The sequence below is a fragment of the Lissotriton helveticus genome, chromosome 3_1, assembly GCF_964261635.1.
Source record: "Lissotriton helveticus chromosome 3_1, aLisHel1.1, whole genome shotgun sequence".
NCBI lineage: Eukaryota > Metazoa > Chordata > Amphibia > Caudata > Salamandridae > Lissotriton > Lissotriton helveticus.
In genome coordinates this window covers 1,823,564,831-1,823,577,431 of record NC_136061.1, presented here as the reverse complement: position 1 = coordinate 1,823,577,431, position 12,601 = coordinate 1,823,564,831, and positions in this window count along the sequence as shown.

The window sequence follows — 12,601 nt, the reverse complement described above, 5'->3', positions numbered from 1 at the left end:
AATTTTGTGTTGAACCTCTTTACCGAGTGATTCAACGCCCTGACAGAGTCCCCCCTCACCACTGTAACCGAGGTATTAGCTGAGACCAGACAACCGTGCAACCTGGACACGTCCTAGCCACCCACCCGGCAGCGGAAATGATCTCTTCAATGAGGATTCGCCTACCCAGAGTGGCCAAGTCGTTCTCCCCCAGGTGAAGTATCACCACTGATGGGGGTGTGGTATGTTGGGCGAGTAGTTCTGCGAAGAAACCCCTGAACTGGCTGAAAAGGAGATGGAAAACCCTTTCTGTTCTGCCCTCCTCCTGCCCTCACCTGCAAGAAAAACATGTTTGGCGCGCTTTACATAAGAATGGCCCACAATCCAAGTTACACGCGTCCGCTGTGTGCCTTCTTGTCTTCCTTGCGCCGTTGATGAAGATAGCCGTTGACCCGAAGCAAGTTCCTCCCCTGCGTCACAGGTTCGAGAAACTGCAAAAACCAGAAAAACACTAAGTGTTAGTTAACCCTTGCTTGTCACAACATGTGAATCCACACATATCGCTTATAACATTCCGATGACCATCTTCCAATCTTTTTTACATTGTTAGCCGGCAATCCCCTTGCTACTGCCTCTGTCGCTGCACCAATCCTAAAGGAGTGCGTCCCAAATTCCTGGGGTCAAGACCCACCTTATTGATCGCCAAATGTAGAACCCTCCTAAACTGATATCTAGTCAAGGGGATCCCGTCAGCATGCCTCAACAGTGTGCCCCGCAAGACCTCCCCGCTGCCTGATGAACAGCTCAACGTGGGAGACTGGGCAGCAAGGATTGGCCCTTGACCGGTGAAGTACTATGGTATCCCCCTGGGCCTCCTGATCAGTCTTTGACCTGAGTAATGTCACCCACATGGTATCCTCCCTAATCCTAGTTTCACTGAGCTGGAGGCCGCCCTGCTTGTCCTCTTTGGAGGACGCAACCAACTCACCTACTCTCAATGCACCATAGAATGCCAGGGTGAACGCTGCTTTGAACAACAGTACCTCCCATGCCGAGCTACAGACGCCGTGTAGTGCTGACAATAATGATGTCAGCCGCTCTAGGCCTATCGGCTTTCTTGCATCGGCTGTGTTTCCTTGCATGCGGTGCGACCCTTTCAACGCTTTACGAACTACAAAGTTATTTGTGGGATCCCTCACCCCTTTTGAATGCGCAAAGAATGAAACTGCCACCCTATGCCTGCTGGCCGTTGTCACAGAGCGCCCTCACTGTGCATCCTTTCCATGTAAGTGGCAAAACTGTCTTCATGGAACCACCTACACTCCCAGTCCTGCCCCAAAAAAGCACAATAAGACCAAAACGCCCCTTCATATGCCGTCCTGGTTCTGTGAGCTAAGCTAGCTACCACGAGTTCCTGTAATCGGGGGCACCAATCTGCCAGAGTGCTGCTGGGAAATGCCCTGGCGAGGGTTCTGCTGCTGGAAGATGCTCCCTAAATGCCTGCATTTTGAAGCGAGAGAGTGCGTCAGCTGCATCATTGAGGATGCCTGGTACATGCTTGGCCCTAAACATCACATTCAACTTCAAACATCTGAGTACGATCTCCTTTATGAGTCGCAGTATAAACTTACACCACTCTGCCTGCTGATTGATGCATTCCACCACGCTCATGTTGTCCGACCAGAACACCACTGATTGGTTACACAGGTGCTCTGGCCAGACCATGAGCGCCACCCAGATGGGGAACAGCTCCAGGAAGCCAATATTGGCTGTCAGACCATTGGCCACCCACTCCTCTGGCTACCTCTGGGCAACCCACTTGCTCCCCAGGATGGCGCCAAACCCAACACTACCCGCAGCATCAGTCCATAAGCCCAACTCTGCGGACGTAGCGGGGGGTCCGGACCACACTACCCTGCCATTAAAGTCCTCCAGGAATGCCATCCATATTCGCAAGTCCTGGCGAACCTCAACAGACAGCCTAGTGCGTGGTGCTTCTCCCGCAGCCCTTTCATGGCCTGCGCGATGGAGCGTGAAAAGGGGCGCGCCATTGGTATGACTCGCAGGGCGAAATTCAGTTGACCCACAGCCTCCTGCAGCTGCTGCAAGGTGACTTTCTCTTTTTTAAGACATTGTTGGAGGGCCGCCCTAAATCTGCACACCTTGGGCCTTATTTATGAAAAGTGACGCATCGCTGCGTGAAAACAGCGATGCGTCACTTTTCACTGCGCTCTCCCTGCGACATGATTGATGCGTCATATTTATAATATGACGCATCATGTCGCAAGGAGTTACAGATACGTCAGTATTTCTGACGTATCTGTAAGCGCAAAAGTCACGCATTGCTGGGGTGTGTCACAAAAGTGACGCAACTCCAGCAATGCGTCCTTTCACATGGGGAAAGCCCCATGTGAAAGGGCTTGCGTCAGTCTTACGCCTGCTGTGAGGCAGGCGCAAGATTTTGACGCGCCAGCGTCCTAAATGTGACGCAGTGAAATCTCATAGATTTCACTGCGTCACTATTACGAGGCTTTTTTGCGGGTGAACGCCCCCTTTGCATACATTATACCTGACGCAGTTATAATGTAGCGCAGGGGTTTACAAAGTGACGCATCTGCTTAGATGCGTCACTTTGTAAATAGTGCGCAACACGACGCATGTTTTACGCCGCCGATGCGTCACAAAAAGTGACGCATCGGAAGTGCAAAACTCACGCACGGCCTCATAAATGAGGCCCCTTGTCCTTTGGTAGCCTAAAGTATCCTTCCACTAAATCTATTTCAATACCCAGGAATTCCAAACACGTAGCGGGCCCCACCGTCTTTCCCGGCGCCAACGGGACCCCAAAAGCCCGCATGAGCACGCAAAATTCATGCAATGCCCAAGCACACTCCTGAGTGCCAGCCGCACCCAGAAAAAGGAAATCATGCAGGTAGTGCATGACCTGCTGGTGACCCGTTGCCTGCCTCATCACCCACTCCAAGAAAGAGCTGAATGTCTCAAAGTATGCACAAAATATTGAGCAGCCCATGGGCATGCGCTTGTCCATGTAGAATTTCCCTTCAAACGTGAATCCCAACAGGTGGTGGTCTAGCGGATGGACCGGGAGAAGGCGGAATGCAGACTCAATGTCAGACTTCGCCATCAGTGCCCCCGGCCCAAGTCCCCTCAATAGTTCTACAGCATGATCAAAAGAAGCATACCTAACACTGCAAACAACCTTGTCAATAGCGTCGTTCAATGATGCCCCTCTGGGGGCTGAAAGGTTATGTATTAGTCTGTGTTCGCCCCTCTCCTTTTTTGGCACCACACCAAGCGGAGAACACACAAAGTTGGGCACAGGGATGCCCTGGAAAGGGCCGGCTATTCTACCCAATGAAAGTTCTTTCTTAATTTTGGCGGCCACTACTGCGGGGTTATGTCTTACTGACAGCTGGTTTCTGCACTCTGCACTACCAGTGTAACCCCCTGCAGGGATCCTGAAACCTTGGGAAAAACCCTTCCTGCAGTAATTTAGCAGCCGCATGGTCTGGGTATCTGTTAAGCCAGGGGATCATTGCCAGGACGTCAACCGGTGTGTGAGTTATAAGACAACACCCCCTACTCTGGTTTCCTTCTTCCCCGGGTCCCTTGATTGCCACTTCTGGGCCTGCATGTTGTCACTGGGTGAGATGGGTGACCACAAATGGAGCATGCGTGCTTGAATTTACATGTGCCCGCTGCCCTTGTGCAGGTACGTTTGTTAAAATCCCAGCACACGCCCCTCTTGTCCCCCCCCCCCCCGTTCCTCCCCGGGAAGTCGTGGCCTTGCGCTGATCGAAAGGGCTGCTGGGGTTTAGGGGGATACCCTTTAGCTGCGCTAGTGGCCGGAGTCGGTGTAACCCCGCCCGAGAACTGGCTGTACCAAGATAGCGAGTCCACTCTATCCCAGGACAATGAGGAGTTGAATTCCTTAGCCTTCCTAAATGCTATATCATACTCCTTCCAGCCATCCCCAGAATGTGTCTCACTCCACTCTGTGATCCTGCTCTGATAGCAGGCCATCTCCGCTTGTACATTGGGCGGTCGCTCTGCCGTGACGGCCATGAACACAGAAAACGCTGTAACCCAGTTAATTAATGTTTCCTCTACTCTAAATCTAGCCAACTGTGTTCTCCATTCATGGGGAAACATCCATTCCTTTTGGGTCTTGGCATGTTCCATTTCTCTGTTGTCAAGCAATAGTGAAAATATGTATATATATTTCCCTGTCCAGATCATTTCTTTGGTCGCCTGAGACACATGTTGTGCCAAATTTTCCCTCCTGGACGGAATTGAACCATCCCCTAACAATGGCAGAGCCACCTCCTTACCTTTGACATTGTCTTGAGCCACTGCCCCTTCATTTCCATTCGGCTGGACGACCCCGGAACCTGTCTGTTGAGAAATCGATGCCCCCGGCGTCCCAACGGCAGCTTTCGCTGACTTAATCTGTTCCACAAGCTTTAAAGCCTCGGCGGAATGATCCTCTGATGTAGGCAAAACACCCCCCATCTGTAACCAGGGTAACACCGCAGCAATCTGAGCCGCCAATTCAGTGGGGACTGGGCTACTCGAATCCGGTACCCTAGGTGGCACCCCCAAACCTTCCACAGGGGCACCTGGCGGCGCTGGTGAATTCGGGCTGGACAGTGGCGTGGCAGGAGCCGGTGCCGCTGGTGTATGCGCCGGTACTACCGGGGCGGGAACTGGTGCACTAACCGGGACTATCGGTGTGGGTACCGGTGCACTAGGCGGGACTATGGGTGCAGGGACCCCTTGTGGTAACCCCCCCCCCCCAGGACCACCGGTACACTGGTCTTGGCCTTCTTGGCCCTGCCCTTTTTTGGTGGAGTAGCGAAATCTCCTCTAGGCTGTGGGGGTGTTATGTTCCTCTTGGGTCTACCTTGAGGGTTACTCGGACCGTCCAACCTCTGAGTTATCTCAGCCACACTTTTCCCCAGTTGGTCTACCTTCCCCAACCGTCTATCCATTGCTGACATCCTGCGCATCATGGCTTGCATCATGAGCTCCATGCGTGAACTCTTACTGGCCTGTGGCCCTGGCATCTCTGCCCAACAGACAAGTGTGGCTACCCTAACCGCGCCAGACACTCAAGTGCACGTGTGCACTGTACCTTCAACCGATGGGGGATGTGCAGAGGGCCGTAAGCACCATGCAACTGTGACCGCAACACACCAGCTAATCTGGGTGTCTAGGCGAGAATTAACTCAAGCCCAGTGGCCCGCCAGAAGCAATGAAGTGCAGGCCCACCTCACTCCCCTACTCCCGATGTCCCGTGCGTCCAACGACCAGCACCGTCCTTCGCGTCCGTCCGCTGTCCGTCACCGGGAGTTAAAGCCAAACAGCAAACAGCACTGCACGCCAGTAGCCTATGAAAAAACAAACGTTACTACCACAGTATTGACATGCCTTCTCAGGTACACATAGGGTTCAACATTTGCAGCATCAGAGACAAGAACCGCTAACCCACTACCCAATGACACTATACTGTAGGTTGTGTAATCTTTTTTCTTATCTGGGTTTAAAACAGGCTTTTAGCTACATTCCTCACTTCAGTAGCATTTCCAGCTGCTTACAACATTGCTTTGTAGACTTTCAAGTGGCCACAGTTCCTAACATGCGGTGCCTGCAATGCGCCCCGGACCAAGCCAATGCCAGCAGGGCACAGCGCACAGTTCGACTCGCTCCCGTTCAAGCCCACCTTTGCTCACTTAATGCGCCAATCCCTGAACTAACACTGGCCCTTCGACGCTATTGCAATGGGGGCCCGTCAGGGTATGGATATTGAGCACCGGCGCTAGTGTTCAATCCCATCTAGCGGCCGAAACCGGCGGGAACCACGGCACTCAATCCCTGATGCTCACGCTGTCTCGGAGGTGCCTGCGGCCGTACTTTCAAACCCCTCTCCCCCAACACCTTACCGCTAAGGACCGACTTGTGCCTCTGCAGTTCCGCCGCCTGGAGTACCGCCGGCAAGCCCTTCGTGTCTCGATTCCGGCAACGGCCCCCGATGCTGATCCCAGATATCGCAGAAGCGCACACTTAGCGGGATAAACGTCCCTCGTAGACCGTCACTTGCGACCTGCAGTGGGAACAATGAAATAGACAAAGCTCCGTCCCTCGGCTGCACCACCGCCGCGCTGCTCCGACTGGTATAACCCGACCTTGGCGTCTCAATCGACCGGATCACCACACTCGACGAAACGATGCTGCAGAAAAGAAAAAGGGGAGAAAATTACACAGCCCTGAGCCCAGGGAAAGGAGCAGGCGTTGGGAGTGCACAGGAGGCAAGAGGGCTCTCTGGACGCTCCCACGCCTTATATCTGTGATGCGAGGAGGTCCTGCATAGCCCGCCCCCTGACCCGGAAGTACTCCTACTGCTTCCGGGTCAGGGCCAAGCTCGGCCAATCGGTGGTGGGGCGCGCCCCTCCCGCGCCATCCATTGTGCGCCGGGGGGCACGCACAACCACCGAGAGGCGGGAGGAGGGGGCGGTCGCCGCCCCGCCATGCTCGGCCCCCCCTTTTCTGTTTATACAGAGGTTCTTTAGGTAGGAGGATTCATGCCAGAAACAGACCTAAGAGAGGCTAGAAATGTGGTAATTTAGGGGGGTAGCTCGTTTTAGCGAACTAGTAATATTAGTGGCTCACTGATTGATCATAATACACTTAAGTTGAGCCAGGAAACCCTGATTGGGACTCAAAATGCCCGAACTTTCATACATTGCAATGGAAATCTGCTCGCCCCAAATATCTGAAACCAATGCTTAACATTGGAAGGTGGAAAAATCACAGTAAGTGATGATCTGCTCGCCTTCCAAAGCTTCCTGCTTGGTGAAGAGCCCCAGCATCAGCACTAGGAATGCTGTAGTTTTCTTCTTTTAAATGCATCCTATTTTGAATTTTAGGGCATTTAAGGAGCTTCGCTTCTTGTTTTGCCGGAACAATTGCCATATTACTTACGCCTGTCGCTTTAGGAAACCTTTTCTCTGTATCTGAAGGATTTTCTTAGCACCAGAGCGTCAGTTCTGGAAAGTGCGGAAAGACTTGCAGCCTGTTAGGGACACTCAGTCCCTGCCTGTCAACCCCACTGACCCCTCTAAACACGAGCTGGACTTACACACAGACCAACGTGGACACGCTGTGTAGTTTATGAAAAGGAAAAGTTCATAGACGGCTGCGCTTGCCCTGCTCGCAGCACGAACTAAAAGTATCCTATTAATTAATACTGGGAATTTAGCAGCAAGTACATGGCAGTTTTTACGGAGTGTTCACTTGGACCAAGCTCCGGCTGGCCTTTGGGGGCCCTCGGCCTTTGTTATGCCAAAGGCATTTGAAATACAAGAGAGAGGGGCGGAAAGCAGGTTGGCCTAACTTAGAAAATGCAGAGGGCCAGAGAACAAAGGCAAGAGAGGTCAGCGAGGGTTGGGGAAAAGCATCGATTGGGAGGGAGAGTGAAGAAGAGATGAAGAGTGACTGGGAATATAGAACAAGCATTTGCAATGCAATAGGTCTCGCATTTATGAGAGTTTTAGCTATTGGCATTGTAAATGGCAACAGCTTAAACTCTCGCAAATGCGCGTCCTATGGCATTGAAAATATATTTTTTGTTGTTAAAGCCCCCATGCTGTACTTTCACGTGCATGAAGGCCGCGCACCTTTCTCTAAAAAAGACATGTCTAACAAAAAAAAAGCACCTGTTCATCAAAAAAATGCCTTTTTTTTGTAAAAGCCCCCATGCCAGGGTTTCATTTTAATAGAGGCCGCACACCTTTCCTTAGACACTGCCCTTCTAAAGAAAGGGGCGCGGCCTTCATGCACGTGATAGTGCTGCAAGGGGGCTTTGCAATAAAGAAAATATTTGCAATGCCATAGGTCTCGCATTTGCGAGCGTTTGAAGCTATTTGCATTCACAATGCCAATAGCTCAAACTCTTGGAAATGGGAGACCTGTGGCATTGCGTAGAAGTGACCGCCATTGTCCCGTCTGCTTTGAAAGTGAAAGCTCGCATGGCACGCTGAATGTCAGGAGAGCACGTCGTGCCTGCTGTAGCGGAAAACCCATTAAAGAAAATAGTTCTTACAGACGAATTAAAACAAACCGTGTCGCAATAGAAGTAAAAGGGACAGTCACCATGGGAGGTTTCAAATGAGGACAAGGCGGGATTAAGGAGGACTAACAAAACGATTAAGGAATCAGAAGCCAATATTTACAAAGGACAACAACACTAGCCAATGAAAAATATGTGCGCGACTTCAAATCCCTAACTCAATTCATCATGGCTCACAGAGCAGGTCATGCTCTCCCCAGGCTGGACCTAAAAAATGGAAAGGCCAGTGCTGCAGACTTTGGAGCTGAGGAACCTGGTTCAAGTCTCACGTTGGCTTCTGGGCAAACCACTTAATCTCCCTGTGCCTACAAAATGAAATTGTCCTAGTATATTGTTACTGGTGCTCATATAAAGCATGCTAATACCTTCGGGTCGAGTTCGCACTACATAAAACTGCAAAAATGTTTTTAAAAACCTGCCGCGAAACCGCAAACCGTGCACTTTCTCCAAAAGGTTGCTGAGGGTGAGCGACACACACTCTTCTGACTCGTTCAATCTTCCATGAAGATTGCGTGATAATAATCGTTTAAAAGTATATGCCTTTGTGGTGTAGGTAAAGGGTCTAAACAACATAAGTGAAAGATGCACAATGGGCTGATTGCTACACGAGCGCTGGTCGCGCTATCACCTAGCTCGGACTATTGGTGATTTTAATCTCCCTTTCGCTTATCTCTGTTTCATTTTGGTTCGTTAACCCTTGTTTTTACTGGCGCTATACCGGGCTTGCTGTCCCCTTACCTGCATTTTAATTCTGGAAAACACACCGCCATTTGGTGGGTCCGGGTCCCGGGGCTGATTTCTTTTGCGGCCGCCATCTTTGGTTGGGCTGAGTGTGTGTGTGCGCGGGCGCCATCTTGGAGCGTCCCGACGCTCGAGTGGATGTGGGAGACGCCTATTTAAAGTCGTCCTCTTCCGCGCAGCGGGACCGCGCAGCAGGACGCCTCCGCTTAGCCGGAGTCGTGCCAGAGTCCTGCCCGTCTGCGCCCGTCAGCGTCCCGGAGGCGTTCGAGGCGACGGGCAGGACGCGGCCTTTCGGCTCGAGTTAGTCTGTATTCGTGAGCATCATGTTACACTACTCGGGTTCGGAACTTCTGTCTTGGCAGTACATAAATGGTCTCTGCCGGACGGTTTTTCCTGCTCGCCACAAGGGCAAGCATTGCTGCCCGGAGTGTGGCTGGCGCCCGCAGAAACATCTTGGCGATGCGCCACAGAAGGCGGCGGCTAGCGCAAAACATCTGGGCCTACTGCTCAACACTAGATCTCTTGGTCGGCACGCCCTGGATATTTTTGATTTGCTAGAGTCAGAAAAACCCCTGTTCCTAATGCTCACCGAGACGTGGCTCGGCGAGGCATCCAACCCAGATATTGCCTCTGCTATCCCGCCCGAGTACAACATCTTCAGGCGGGATAGGCCGAAGGGGCGTGGAGGTGGGGTGGCATTAATAGTCAACAAAATGGCCACCTGTACCATCATCCCATCGGACGCGATCAAGGATTGTGAATCCCTTGCTTTCGCCATTGTCTTGTCACCACACCAATCGATGAAGGGTCTCCTAGTCTATCGGCCGCCGGGGCCCACGGGCTCGTTTTTTGAAGAGTTCCAGTCGGTGACCTCTTCTTTGTTACTTACATCAGAGCATTGCATTGTCGCCGGGGACTTCAACGTCCATATGGACGTGGAAACGGACGCCGATGCGATGAAAATGTTGGAGGTCACAGCCCCTATGGGCCTGGTTCCCTATCATGTCGGGCCGACCCATGAGAAGGGACATACCCTTGATTTGACCTTCTCTACGATTCCTATAGAGATGTTGGCCCCCACCCAGGTGCTTTGGTCTGACCACAGGCTGGTGAAATTTTATTTCTCAGTAGCTGGGAAGCCTTCCGGTGTCCCCCGGCAGACCTCTGTGGGTTTCAGGGCACTTCACCGGATTACTCCGGAATTGTTGGCACAGTCCTGCACCGATCACCCCTGTGCTTTAACGGGGAATTTAGAGGAGGATGTGGAGCGTCTGCAGGTCTGGCTCTCAGAGAGGCTTAATGATCTTGCTCCTCTGAGACCTCTCCGCAAACCCGGAAAAGGTGCTTCTGCCCCTTGGTTTACGGAAGCACTGGCGGCCTCCCGTCGGCAATGCAAGGTAGCGGAAAGAGCATGGCGCGTGAAATACGACGCGACGGCGAAACTCACCTACAGGTCTCTGGCGAAAGCGTACCATCGGAACATCCTCGCGGAGAAGAAGGCTTATTTCGCTAGAAAAATTGAAGCCGCGTCCAACTCCTGTAAGGAGCTTTTCGCCATTGTGCGGGAGTTTACAACCTCTCGCGCAGCACCTGCCCAGACCCCCCCTCCTGCACCTTGGGTCAGGGCGATTGCGGACTTTTTCACCTCTAAGATCCAGCGCATCCAGGACTCCTTCCTTGTGCTGGAGCCTAAGGTGTCAGGTCGGGCGGAGAATGCCGTTGTTACCCGACCGAACGCCGGGGTGGCCTTGGCAGCTTTCCCTCCTCTCTCGCTGTCAGCTTCTTTTGACCTGATGGCGGGACTAAAGTCAGGTTCCCCTCGGGATGCTTGCCCCGCAAAATTTCTGGCTAAAATGGCAGCGGTCATTAATCCACTCGTGAACCCCCTGTTGAACTGCTCTCTTGCACAGGGTGTGGTTCCCCAGTCCTGGAAGCAGGCAATGATTATTCCCCTGCTAAAAAAGCCTGGTCTGGATGTGGAGGTGTTAGCGAATTATAGGCCTATCTCGCTCCTGCCGGCTTTTGCAAAGGTCATTGAAAAGCACGTGCATAAGGTGCTTGCCGATTACCTGGAGTCCCACGACCTACTGCACCCTACCCAGTCGGGTTTCCGCGCCAATCTTAGCACCGAAACAGCCCTCCTGGAAGTCTCGGAGGCGATAAAGGAGGTGCTGGATTCGGGTGGGAGAGTGATGCTGGTGATGTTAGACCTGTCGGCGGCCTTTGACACCGTCCCTCATGAGGATCTGTTGGCTAGACTCTCAGAGATCGGTCTTCGAGGGACGGTGCTCCAGTGGTTTCGATCTTTCCTGGCAGGCCGGCGACAAACGGTCTGGGCTTCTGCTCGCTCCGCCGAGATGTCGCCATTGGGTGTCGGAGTTCCTCAGGGCTCCGTCCTGAGCCCAACTCTATTCAATATCTTCATGACCCCTCTGGCGGCTCTGGCGGAGTCCTTCGGGGCCCAGATCGTTTCTTACGCTGATGACACCCAGCTCCTCTTCACCTGTGAGAGGGGTGCGGACTTCGATGGAGGTAGGATCCAGGGTTGCCTTGAGGCTGTGTTTCAGTGGTTCCATCATAACAGCCTCAAGTGCAACTCGGATAAATCCGAGGTCCTTTTTTTTGGGTGCAGTTCGGACCCGGATTGGCAAGAGTGGTGGCCTGAGAACATGTTTCCACCAGCAAGTTCGTCCCAGGTAGCTAAAAACCTTGGGATTAAGATCGACAATGGCCTCACACTTCGCTCGCAGATAATCGGTCTCACTGGCACCTGTTTTGGCTTACTCCGGATGCTTCGCAAGTTCCTTCCCTTGTTATCGGAGGAACACAGGAAGATCACGGTGCAGGCGATTATAGGCTCGAGAATAGACTATTCCAACGTCCTCTATCTCGGCCTGCCAGAATACCTGCTTCAACGATTACAGGTTGTTCAGAATTCGGCAGCACGTGCTATCTTTGGACTATCCCGCCGTGCCAGAGCCTCGGGCCTCTTGGAGGCTCTGCACTGGCTTCCTGTCCGGAAGCGGATAGTTTTTAAAACTCTCACCCTGGCACACAAAGCCTTGCACACCTCCGGAGCAAAATATCTTCAGAAAAGGCTGTCCTTTTACCTTCCTGCCAGGTCGCTTAGGTCTGAAGCCTTTTTTCTTGCTGTAGTGCCCCGCGTGAAGAGAGCTCGCATCGGTGGTCGCTCCTTTAAATTATTAGCGCCTCAGCTGTGGAACAAACTGCCTGTGTCCCTGCGCAGCACTCCCAACTTGTTGGCCTTTAGGAAGGGGCTTAAAACTTGGCTTTTCACTTCTTAGTTTCAGGTCCTATTAGTTTTCCTCTTTTTCTGTTTCTGTTCATTTTCCCTGTTGTGTTATGAGATTAGTGTGCAATTTAAAGCGTCGGGACACTCTTTCGAGTAGCCGCACGCTATACAAAAAACCTGTATAACATAACATAACATAACATGAGTTAAATCTGCTTGTGAAGGATCTTACTGGCTGGGAGTCTATTCTGAATTGATGATAAAGTTTCCAGTCGGCAGGCCTGGAAATAAGATCCCAATAAGCTTCCAATCTGGCCTCATCCTTTATATCAAGGAATTCCCTGGACAGTGACTGCCTAGTGTGGGAAGAATATCTCTTGGTTTTGACCATTTCCCAGTAGGCTGCCCTGTATATCTTCTTAGAGGGAAATTCCATGGCATCAGGGTTTTCCCATAAATTGCTCATCCCCATTCCGGAC